The sequence below is a fragment of the Bufo bufo genome, chromosome 5 (genome assembly GCF_905171765.1).
Source record: "Bufo bufo chromosome 5, aBufBuf1.1, whole genome shotgun sequence".
Taxonomy (NCBI): Eukaryota; Metazoa; Chordata; class Amphibia; order Anura; family Bufonidae; genus Bufo; species Bufo bufo.
Window position 1 is genome coordinate 453,851,453 of NC_053393.1, and position 12,681 is coordinate 453,864,133.

The 12,681-nt window shown below is 43.2% G+C and overlaps 1 protein-coding gene across 2 annotated transcripts in view; it reads left to right on the forward strand.

The window, feature by feature from the left end:
* AHR (aryl hydrocarbon receptor) overlaps positions 1 to 12,681 on the forward strand; it is a 131,788-nt gene that overhangs the window by 81,020 nt on the left and 38,087 nt on the right. The window lies entirely within an intron of this gene.

Genomic DNA, 12,681 nt, shown 5'->3' on the forward strand with positions numbered 1-12,681 from the left:
CGCCCCGGGAGCCGCACGGACTGGAAGTATACCGCTCCCCGCTCCTACTATGGCAACCAGGACTTTAATAGTGTCCTGGCTGCCATAGTAACACTGAAAGCATTTTGAAGACGACTCCTTCTTCAAATGCTTTCAGTACACTTGCGTTTTTCCGGCGTGTAATTCCGGCAAGTGGAGTACACGCCGGATCCGGACAACGCAAGTGTGAAAGAGGCCTAACTTACCTCTCATTTGGTTAAGGGCTTATGAAACCAATTCAGTATAACATTGTGACATGCTAACAAAAGTATCCAACACTTTAATGCACAACACAACCACATAGTGGCTGCATGTACATTTCTATAGAAAAGATGTCTTGTACAATATCACAAAATCAGGTTTTGAAAAGCTGGTCATTTCACAACACACATATCAGGACATATGCAGCCAAGAGGATCAGTAAAGACACAGCTGTATGTCATTGTTGAGGGGCACAGTTGTCACTACTTACCCATCATGTATTGTTGTTCCTTAATTAAATTTAGGATCTATCTTTCTTCCTCCTGTACATTATATGGAAAAAGTATTGAGACACACCGCATTCAGTCCCATTGACACAGGTGTATAAAATCCAGCCCATAGCCATGCATTCTGACTTTACAGACATTTGCGAAAGAGTGGGTCATTCTAAAGAGTTCACTGTATTTCAGCGCGTTCCTGGAATAGGAACCTGTCACTGTTGTAACAAGATGGTAGCTGATTGGATGCTATGGGCAACTAAGCCAGTTCTACTTTACACTACGTTTGATGAATCTCCTCTATAGTGCATAACAGACGCCAATGCTCTGCTGACTCCATAACTGCAAAGTTCAAACCTCCTCGGCCATTAACATCAGCACATCAGTGTGTTAAAAGCTTTGTTATGGGTCTCCATGGCTGATCAACTCCATGCAAGTCTTTTATCACTAAGCACAATGTCAAGCATCGGATGGAATGGTGTAAAGCACGTCACCACTGGACTCTGGAGCAGTGGAAACGTGTTCTGTGGAGTGATGAATAACTCTTCTCTATCTGGCAGAGTCAAATTTTACCTGCCTGACCACATTGTGCCAACTGTAAAGGGATGTCTTCTCAGGGCTTGGCCTACACCCCTTAGTTCCAGTGAAGGGAAATTAATGCTTCCGCATGCCCAGACATTTTGGACAATTACATGCTTCCAACTTGGTGAAGAAGGTATGCAAAGGAGCTCTTGGCAAGTTCTGCCTCTGATGCCACCAGATGTAAGGCAGCTATCCTATGTCAAGGTTCAACCCTTTAAATAGGCCTTGAGACATGGCTCTGATATTAAATAAACCAGCACCTCATCTGCAGACAGCTGTTTCTGGGTGATTGCCCCTAATCAGTACAGAGCAGAAAGTACTTGCTTAACTAGATGAGAGGCCTAAGTCAGGATTAGGGGATTACTATTAGTGTTGATCGAACACATCAGTATGCTCGAGCACCCGAGCATAATGCAAGTCAATGGTAAGAACCCCAGGCACCCCCTGCTCGGAAGAGAAGAGGGTGTCTGGTTCACAAAAAAAGGTTAGAAATTTATGGAAAACCCATCAAAATGGTTTGGAAACAGCATTAAGAGGATAGCTGGATGCGTCTTGGACTCCTATTATCTATGACATACAATAGACAACCACACAAGCTATATGCCAAAAGCCAGGTATGTGGAAGCCATCAATCTGTCCATGAGACAGATAACAGTCAGCATACCTTATAATGTCAGCCTTGTGCACTATGAGACAGTCAGATGAGAGCTGGTTTGGAATGAGAGCCAGTAAGCCTCAAAGTTGCTTCACATCAGTTGGATGGCTTGGGTGAACCTGTGCAACTAGATTAATATCATTAGCGTGACAAAAAGTTTTTTGATATATTCAATAACCTTTCTATACAGTTTTGTCATGTAAAAACTCATTTGCATAAACATGGGCATATGAGAGACAAATTTGCAATCTACACTACTCATGAACAGCGCCATCTATTGGTTTCATAGTCTTATGACAAGACTACTAATAGTCTTGTCATAAGACTCTGAAACCAATAGATGGCGCTGTTCATCTTGTTGGGGCGCTAGTAAGTGGAGCACCCTGCTCAACAGAGTCCACACACCGTGTAGCACTCAGCCTATAATAGCCTGCGCTAACACTGAGGTGTATATTGGATTTTTTCACACATCTTCTAGCACTTTATCTGCGGTAATCTAAGCTTGCTGGAGTGTATCTGAGGACTAATAGGCCTGCTTGTAATGACTCGTGAACAGCGCCATCTATTGGTTTCATAGTCTTATGACAAGACTATGAATCCAATAGATGGCGCTGTTCATTAGTAGTGTAGATCGCAAATATTCTAATCACAAATTTTTATTGCAAATTTTCCATGCAAAAGGCTGAGTGCTACACGATGTGTAGACTGTTGAGCAGGGTGCCCCACTTACTAGCACCCCAACAAGATGAACAGCGCCATCTATTGGCTTCATAGTCTTATGACAAGACTACTAATAGTCTTGTCATAAGACTATGAATCCAATAGATGGCGCTGTTCATGAGTAGTGTAGATCGCGAATTTTCCATGCAAATGGTTTTTCAGCTGAAAAACAAGGCAGATTCTGCTGATTTGCATGTCTTTCCCGTATGCCCATGTTTATGCAAATGAGTTTTTACATAGCAAAACTGTATAGAAAGGCTATTGAATATTATGTTGGGACAATCGGAAAACTTTTGTCACCCTAATGATATTGATCTAGGTGCGCAGGTCCACCCAAGCCATCCAACAGATGTGAAGCAACTTTGAGCCTTACTGACTGTCAGATGAGAGCTGGTTTGAAATGTCTCATAGTGCACAAGGCTGCCATTGTAAGCTATACTGACTGTTATCTGTCTCATGGATTGATTGTTGGCTTCCACATACCTGGCTTTTGGCTTATAGCCTTTGTGTGGTTGTCTATTGTATGTCATAGATAATAGGAGTCCAAGATGCATCCAGCCATCCTCTTAATGCTGTTTCCAAACCATTTTGATGGGGTTTCCATCAATTTCTAACCTTTCTCTTCAGAGCAGGAGGTGCCTGGTTTGATGCTTGGGTCTCCCATTGATTGTCATTGTATTAAATTGTACTCGAGCACTGCAATGTGCCGAGCATAGCGATGCTCGAGCCAAATAGCAGTTCGGCCGAGCTTGCTCACTCAACACTAATTACTATCTCTCCTTACGGAGAGCGCCTTAATTGGCGTGAGGAGACTTATAGGCCATACATGCTCCTCTGGAACAGCGTCTAATATACCTGCTACCTGGCCCTCTGGTGGTCCCGTTTGCTTGGATCGACCACCAGAGGACACAGGCAGCTCTGTAATAAGTAGCTGGCTCCATTCCATATGTATCAAATCGGTTTTTATACACAATAAAAGCACACAGAGCTATGGGGACTGGATATTGCAGATGAGCTAGCTGCCATCTAGCAACCCATGTCCTCAGCTCTATACACAAAATCCAGGTGACAGGTTCCCTTTGAAAGCAAATACCAGGAAAAGATGTTTTTTCACTTTCACTAGAGGGGTCACTCTTTAAAGGGGTATTTCGGTGACAAGTACCCTGGTTCCATGCAGCCGCAAGGCCGTGGCTAGGAGAGGTCTGAATGAACCTGCTGTCAAGCATCTGCCCTGCCACTCTATTCAGAGTCTAGAGCACTGACCGAATGATCCATGCGCTGTGCTCGGTCTGTCAATGCCATAGACTGAATGGTAGGGTGACATGCTCGACTGCAGTCTTGCAGCTGCAGGGATCCGAGACCCACATCCTTGGGATTTAATGTGGTCCCAGCAGAACCCCAGTTTCCTGCATTGTTATAATTTGAACATTTGGACTATTATGCCTCTTTACTATAACATCAACAAGTTGTGCTTAAATATGGATGTGCAATATTTTCCGTAATAGTTGAGACTCATATTTGGCAAAAGACAGGAACAATGGATTGTATGGTTTTCTTTAGACGTCTTGAATGAGCCACTCTGTTACATGTTTCTGCAATTATGAGTTGTACATCATTAAAATATATGGTTTACTTTATGGGTACATTTTCTTGTGATGCCCACATCAAAGGCTAGGGTTTCCTCTTCTGAAGTTCAGGAAGGCCCATGCCTGGCCTCTCCTACTAATGTAGATTTACTCTGTTTGCTCACACTGTATTAAAGCTTTTAAAGTCATTAAGGAAATTGCAGTTTCTTTGTCCTAATGAATTCTTCATGGAAGTGGTTACAATATGCAGCTTATTGAAAGTAAGTTGGCATACGTAACAGGGTTCTTTACCCCCCGGGCAAGTTTAAAGTGAAGAAGATTGCTGCTTTGTAGATGGCTGCTGAGGGGTTTTGCTAATCTTTATGGAAAATAACACTCTAGATCATAGGCTCTGTGGTCATGAAGTTGTCTGGCTGTCAAATACACCTCTGATTCTTCTAGATGTAGACTATGTTAACAAGATGTCTACTGTTTGCAGACTGGGATTTTAATGCTAACTATATAAATCAGATTGTACTCCTTGTAGTTTAAAGGTGTTGACCCATCTGGGGCATTGATGACATATTGCTAGGATATATCCTCAATGTCAGGTGGACGTCCCACTCCTGTATCCAGATCGGGTCCCCCGAAGTAAACGGAAAGCAGGTGTGCATGAACCGCCACCCGCTCTTCACTGCTGTGGAGGTTCCACAAACAGCAGAGAGCAGGTTAATCCCTTTACAGAGAAATTAAAATCCCAGTACTCGCTCCTTTCATCTTCTCCTTTCAATGGTAGCAGCTGAAGATGGGAGAGATCAGCAAAGAATAACCCTGTGTTCTCTGCAGGATTTCTGCAAGACTGTGTCAGGATCTTGTAGAAACCACTGCATACTGACACCCCGTGAGGGCAGCTATGTTTCTAGTTATAGGATTAACTTCTACGTTTACTGTAACTTTAAAGGGGTTCTGTAGTTTTTTTTTAACTGGTCTATCCTCTGGATAGATCATCAGCATCTGATCGGCGGGTGTCCGACACCCAGGACCCCTGCCGATAATCTGTTTGAGAAGGAAGCGGCGCTGGCAGTAGTGCCGCGGCCTTCTCGCTTTTTACCGCAGGCCCAGTGACGTCACGACTAGTATCAACTTGCCTGGGCGGAGCTAAGTGAACAGAGCCTAGCCCCGCCCAGGCCATTGATACTAGTCGTGACGTCACTGGGCCTGCGGTAAACAGCGAGAAGGCCGCGGCACTACTGCCAGCGCCGTTGCCTTCTCAAACAGCTGATCGGCGGGGGTCCTGGGTGTCGGATGCTGATGATCTATCCAGAGGATAGATCATCAGTTTAAAAAAACTGCAGAACCCCCTTTAACTTTTAGGAGCAAAGCATTCAATATCCTAAATCGCAGAGAGAAATAATGCCCAGTCTTGCACTTACTGGGTGAATGTAGCCGTTCCTGTATCATGATTATCGGATAAATTCCACTGAAAGCATTTCTAGAATAGTTTCTCAAGGCTCCTTGTAAGATATTTGTCAGAACAGAGGTTGGAGCAGAGTAGGCGATTTTAATACAATAAGGGGGGCAATCTGCAACTTTTCCCCGTTCACACCGGGTCTAAAAAAGTTGGCGTGGTGTGGGCAGGGGACGGGCCAGCAGACCAGTCTCGTTCATCGGTTTCTACGCCTCGGCGTAGAAAATTGTCTAAATGTAAGACCGTTCGGAAGCTGTCTTACTTTTATTTTAATTTTTTTTATTATTTTATTAAAGTAGTATTGGTAAACAGTTACATGTTAGCATTGTCCATCATTATTCACTTAATACAGGAGTCATGAGCAAAGAAGGAAATCTTTTGAACAATAGCATTCTATTCAAGGGAGTAACAATGAAAAACACAGTATTAGCCTTAAGGTATGTACCCAGATTGGCAAAGTTATATATTCTGTTAGTCATATAGCAACTCCCTTTTGAAAAAAGAACAAAATAAAAAAAAATAATTAAATGACAAAGTTATCAACACTGGACACGACACATAGGGGGAGGTAATCAGGGCTAGATACCATAATCTCTACGAACTTGGCTCAAGGAAGTCGTTGCATAATTGCAAAGTTTTGTTAAACTTATTTATCAGATATACTTGCTGACAAATGTTCAATTTTTCTGACCTCGACGATACTTGTAAAAAGGTCAAGTTGGGTAGGCGGGTGAGTTTTTATCCAAAAACTCGCAATAAGGCGCCTAGCTGCTGTCAATATGTGCAAGGTTAAGAGCAGAAAATGCTTCTTCAATGGCATCGGTGGCATGTTTAATAAATAAAGAAAAGGATCAAGTGGAAATCTGATATTGAGAAGATTGAAAAGAACCTCTTGCACCATTTTCCAAAAAGGCCAAATCAGAGGGCATTCCCAGAAAATATGTATAGGAGATCCTTCACCCGTAACACATCTCCAACGTCTGTCTGAGATATTAGAGTTAAGGTGTTTCAGTAGTTGTGGGGTATGGTACCAGAACATTAACACCTTTGTAGGAATTTTCTCTATGTGCAGTGCAAGAGGAGGTCTTTGCTGTCCTATCCCATATCAGTTTCCACTCAGATGAAACAGAACGGTTAAGAATAATTTCCCACTTAGTCATATAGGAGTGTTTATTAGTTGAAGATGACAAAATAGAATATATTTCTGATATGAGACCCTTGGTTGTGTTTGGTAGCTTACATAGTTTCTCAAATGATGTGGGAGTGGAAATGCTTGAGGAGTTAAACGGGGGTGGAGAACAAATGCTGCATTTGTAAGTATTGATATCTGGAAGATTCTGGTAGTTGGATGGATGACTGTAGCCTATCAAATGGCAATATTCGAAGGGTTCTTTGGTCTATTATATCTGCAAAACGAAATAGTTTGTTGGAGAACCAGGGCCTAAAAAAAGGGATTTACATACCCATCGGAAACGAGGGGTTAAATAAAAAAAAAAGTAATGGAAGATTTCCCAGAGGCTAGAGAGAATTGACGGTTACATCTTTGCCAAATGTGATATGTAAGAGACATTGGTCCCAACAATTCTGGTACTAGTGTAGTTGGTAGTGGAGATCATATAAGTGAGTTGGGATGTACAGGGGCTATCCATAGTTTTTCAATTTCCAACCACCTTGAGTCGGCATATAGGTTGGCCCAAGCTGGTAGTCTAAGATGTGTGGCCCAGTAATATCTCGTGATATCTGGAGCCGCTTAACCCCCTTGTGTTTTAAGTGCCGTGAGAGTTTTGCACGCTATTCGATGCCTCTTCCCATTCCATATGAATCTCAGCATACATGCTTGAAAGGCCCGCAACTCCTTTCCAGGTACAGGGACTGGAAGGGTATCAAACAAGTATAGTAGTTTAGGCAAAATGGTCATCTTAACTGCTGCTATGAGACCTAATAAGGATATGGGAAGAGGCATCCATTTGTTCAAAAGGGCCCTTACTTCACGGAACGTGGTTGGGAAGTTTTGAGAAGGTTGGGAAGCTGTCTTACTTTTACTTTTAGACCGGCAGTGGATACGCCAAAGTTATGTAGAGGAAGGTGCATCTTCATAATTTCGACGGAGCCACCGCCAGCTATAGGGGTTATTAAATGACCCCCCTAAATTTTTCCAATTTTGTTTAATGTATCCTTGATCGCTAACTGTTTACCTGATGTATAGGTTTGTGATTGACAGCCTTCGTGGACACAGTGATACAGTGAGAGCTGTCAGTCGTCCTGTGTGAATGAGGTAATCCGGACTCTCCCTGGCTCTCTTAGGAGTCCTGGCAGGATTTACTTTTTTACTCAAAACTGCTGTTCTAAATTCTCTAAACCTACAGGTTGGGTGAAGAAGTGTCGACGGTAAGAAGGCACATCTTGCATCACATATCTGGTCATCATTTTTTATACAGAGCAGTCATATCAACACCTTTTAATTATTTATTACGTTGTGACATTTCATTAAAAAAATCTCCTGCTCGAACTCGGACTGCTCCAGCACCGACACTCTGGTGGTTCCCACCGGTCTTTGTGTTATGTGACTGTGTTATTCATTTTCAGTTTTTCATTTTTATTTTTATTTTTAATCCCAGACAACTCCTTTTAAATGGGTAGAAGTAGCGATAACTGTGTATCGGGTCTTTTTCCTGCAGTGCAGCATTTTTTGTTTAGTGGCTGCCTTAATGTTTGGGCTTCGACTTGTTTCCCCAGTAATTTAAGGAATGTGTCCCATTAAGTAGGATCCATGGGTATTTATTTTTAAATGATTGTATTTTTAGTTCATGAAAACCATATCAAACACACTTAAAAGGCGTGAGTATTTGTTACACTTAGCGTCCACTTCCCGTGCATAAAAAGTAGCATTTACACACTGTACTTGTTAATCAATTTTTGTACTTTTTTTGGATCCACACTTTCAGGCTTAAAGCTGCAGTGGTCCATGTCCTCCTCCATGGCTAATGAAAGTGTTAGTGGTATTGATTAGACACAAGTGTACGTGTTGCTGTGCCGCCATATTAAACAAGCGATATAACTGGTGAGAGCGGCTATATGATCACATGATGCATTAAAAACCTCATGGTCCTTTCTGCTTCTTGTTGATGACTTAATGATACTGTTAGGGTGGCTGGACACTGTGCACATTACCTGCGGTTTTTCTGCACTGAAAAACTGTAGCGCAATGCAGTACTTTTGACAAATCTCATGTACACTTTAGCTTTTTCCATAGGTGCAGAAATTGACCCGTTGTATAGTGTGTTTTTTTTTTTTTTTTTTTTTTTGTGCCGTTTCAGTGCAGATTTCATGTGGATTTTCTGCACTATGTGCCGGTACCCTGAATATGTTAGGCTCTGTTCACATCATGGAGAAATAAAGGACACTCTTGGCATCTGTTGGGTGATAGGGGCCTGCGGATACATTTGGTGTATATAGTAAGAGCTTTCCTCAGTGCCTATGCCAAACGCGGTGCAAACAAAGTGTTAATGATCTGTTATTTTTAGAAACACTTTTTCAAAAAATTTTAAGTGCCATTAGTTTCCATGGTGCTGTGCATCTAAAAGAAGGGATATATTAACTTATTAAAGGGGTTATCCCATGAAAATTGTAAAAGATGAAAATCAGACCTCATATAGGACATGACAATCTCTTTCTAACAAAGCTAGGACCACCACACATGGATCCAGAGATCTCCTGGGGCGTGTCCTTTCCTGGGAGCATGCTAATACTATAAATACAAAAGTTGTTTTTTTTTCTTTGCAGTCTGTATTGGAGGTGTTGCTGACTCCATTGGCCGTGCGGTCCTGATTAACCTGTCTGTCCCATAGGCTGATTTTTAATTAGTGCAAATATAAAGCTGAAGCCTGCTCTCCCTGCATTTATTGGAGGCCATTTGGCACCAGGAGAGAAAATACAGAGTGGGCTCAGAATACTAGTGGAACCTGCATTCCCTGAACAAAATAGAGGCCAGTGAGGCACCAAAGAGGTACATTATAGTGTGGGTTGAGCATGCATGTGGAGCTTGCATCCCCTGAATATAATAGAATCCATTGTGGCACCATAAGAGGTATAATATAATGTGGGCTCGGCATGCATGTGGAACCTGCATCCCATGAACATAATGGAGGCCAGTGTGGCACCAGAGAGGTAGTATTTGGTGTTAGGTTCCTGTCCTAATTAGATCGCCTTGTCGTTGGAGGACAGGCACAAATAATTTTATACAAAATTTATTTGCCAACAGTCTCACTTTTATAACCTAGCATTAGTATATTTGGGCACTTTTGTATTTACTTTATTATTTGTGTTTGCAGAGTGCTGTTACATTTAGTTTTTTTGCTTTAGTAATTTACCTTTGGTATAGCTAAAGATAAAAATAATTAACAACCCAAAAAAATGAAAAGAAATAGCAAGAATAGGGAAGAAAGAGTGAAACTAAATAGTAACCAACCAAACAACTCTAGGGTTAAGTCTAGAGGAGAAGGAAGCCAGCAAATTGGGGTCCATATCATATACTGTATTAATAGCAGTAGGAATATTGAACCTATTTGTCCATAACGACCTGATATTTTTTCTTTTTTTTGTTGTTTTTTTCTACCCTCCTCCTGCTTTGGCATCTGAAAGACTTAGCAGCGATTCATATAAGTATTTCATGTTCTACAGTCTGAACACAATGTGCATGCACATACAGACTAATTGTAGATTACGCTTTCTTCTCTGCTTTGTATAAAGAAGAAATTGGATCATGAAACGGCTTCATTTATTTTGGCTTTTGTTAATTCCTTTTACTGGAAGTCGATCTGTGCGCGTAGATGTGCTGCCAACTTTTACATGTTTTGTTTGTTATCAACAAGGCATAGGCCATGTTGATTGTACGAGCAGATAAATGCACTTTCCGTGACTTATCACGAAAGGAGCCGTTGTGTCTGCTTGTTTACTGAGGGGCAGTGCCGTCCAAATCAGATTTTTGTCCTTTTTAAGCAAATGAGACTAGAGGATCAATGCCATAAAAACCAGGGTTACATGCATAATTTTTATTTGATACTATCTCTGATTTAAAGGGACTCTCTCACCACTTTCTAACCCCCCCTTTTAAAAGTATTGTTCTCTCCATGGCGCCCTTGTGATTACAAAGGTGTTGTTATAAGATAAATTCGCCGTCTCGTTTTGATAAAAAGAGCTTTTATCTAACCTGTCAATCTTGTGGATAAGGTGCCCAGGGCGTTTCTGAAGGTCTCAAGCTGCCGCCCGCCGCCGCCGTCGTTGGTGCCCAGCTCCTCCCCTGATCCTTTCAGCGCCGCCTGAATGTAATGAAATCCGCCTCCGGCTCTCGCTCAGGGCCCCCTCCTCCTTTTCAAAGATCCCGCGCGTGCGCACAGGCCTGTGCCTGATGCGCCCGTGCGGACATTTAGAATCAGCCTCATTGAGCGAAGTGCGCATGCGCGCACTTTGCTCAACCTCCTCATAAGACGAGCACTGCAGCCAGCCACTCAGAGCCTGCGGCTCCATACAGCGCTTGGCAGGCTCTGAGTGGCTGGCTGCAGTGCTCGTCTGATGAGGAGGTTGAGCGAAGTGCGCGCATGCGCACTTCGCTCAATGAGGCTGATTCTAAATGTCCGCACGGGCGCATCAGGCACAGGCCTGTGCGCACGCGCGGGATCTTTGAAAAGGAGGAGGGGGCACTGAGCGAGAGCCGGAGGCGGATTTCATTACATTCAGGCGGCGCTGAAAGGATCAGGGGAGGAGCTGGGCACCAACGGCGGCGGCGGCGGGCGGCAGCTTCAGACCTTCAGAAACGCCCTGGGCACCTTATCCACAAGATTGACAGGTTAGATAAAAGCTCTTTTTATCAAAACGAGACGGCAAATTTATCTTATAACAACACCTTTGTAATCACAAGGGCGCCATGGAGAGAACAATACTTTTAAAAGGGGGGGTTAGAAAGTGGTGACAGAGTCCCTTTAAAGTATCCCTGCACTGGAACCCAGATATTCTTCTTCTTGATCTGAACCACAGAACGTATATGTTAACATGGCAGAAATATGTATCAAAAACTGCGCAGTGTCCAAGGCCAACCCTCAAATTTCTAAGGTGGATTTGCTTTTACAGCTGCTGTGAATCCGCACACAAATTAGCCCCATTCAGTAATCAATGTGCGGAAACCGCATCCAGAAGTGACAAGTAACATCTTGATGCAATTTCACATCCGCGTGGAAGCCATCAGCAGCCACATGAACTTTACTTTCGATTCAGTGGCACATGCATTTGATGCAGGATTTCAGCTCAGAATGTGCACCGAAATCTGCCTAAAAATACCATGGTGGAAATATATACCCTCACAGTGTAAGGCTACATGCACACGACCGTGGTGTGTTTTGCGGTCCGCAAATTGCGGAACGGCATGGACAGCCTTTAATATATTGTAACTGCCTATTTTTGTCCGCAAAGTGCGGAGAAGAATAGGACATGTTATATTTTTTTTGTGGGGCCACGGAACGGAGCAACGGATGCGGACAGCACACGGAGTGCTGTCTGCATCTTTTGCGGCCCCATTGAAGTGAGTGGGTCCGCATCTGAGCCGCCAAAACTGCAGCTCGGATGCGGCCAAAAACAACGGCCATGTGCATGAGGCCTAAGAGGCAGAAAATTGAAAGTGACAATCACTCCAAACCCGAAACAGCCACTATTTCTGCCCCTAAAAAATGAATGCTGAAATCCAGTTGGTTGATATGTGCAGCGTCACGTGCACCCATTTATATGAATGTTATTGTCAAAAGGTTATTTGCTTGCCCTCAGGGGCGGACTGGGAGCTTAGTGGCCCTGTAAAAAAAAAACTAGAATGGGTCCCATGTTGACAGAAGGGAGGACCAATAAATAGGCAGGGCCAACATAAGTCGGTGGGGCCAGCAATACTGGAGTGCACAAAATACTGCAGCATTCAACTGTCACCCTATACAGTTTGCAGGAGGCACCTTCTTTTGCCAGCCAGGTACATAAGTGCCAGATGCTCCTAGCATTAAGTAATGCTGAGAGCACCAGATTACTATCTACCCGACTCGCAGGCTTGAGTAGAGTCCTGGGCATCGGCCCATCGGGAATTTTCCCTGTAGGGTTTATGGCCAGTCCGCCCCCTGCTTTCTCTCCTGAGGCATCAAAATTAGAGCCGTGCAGTCAGTA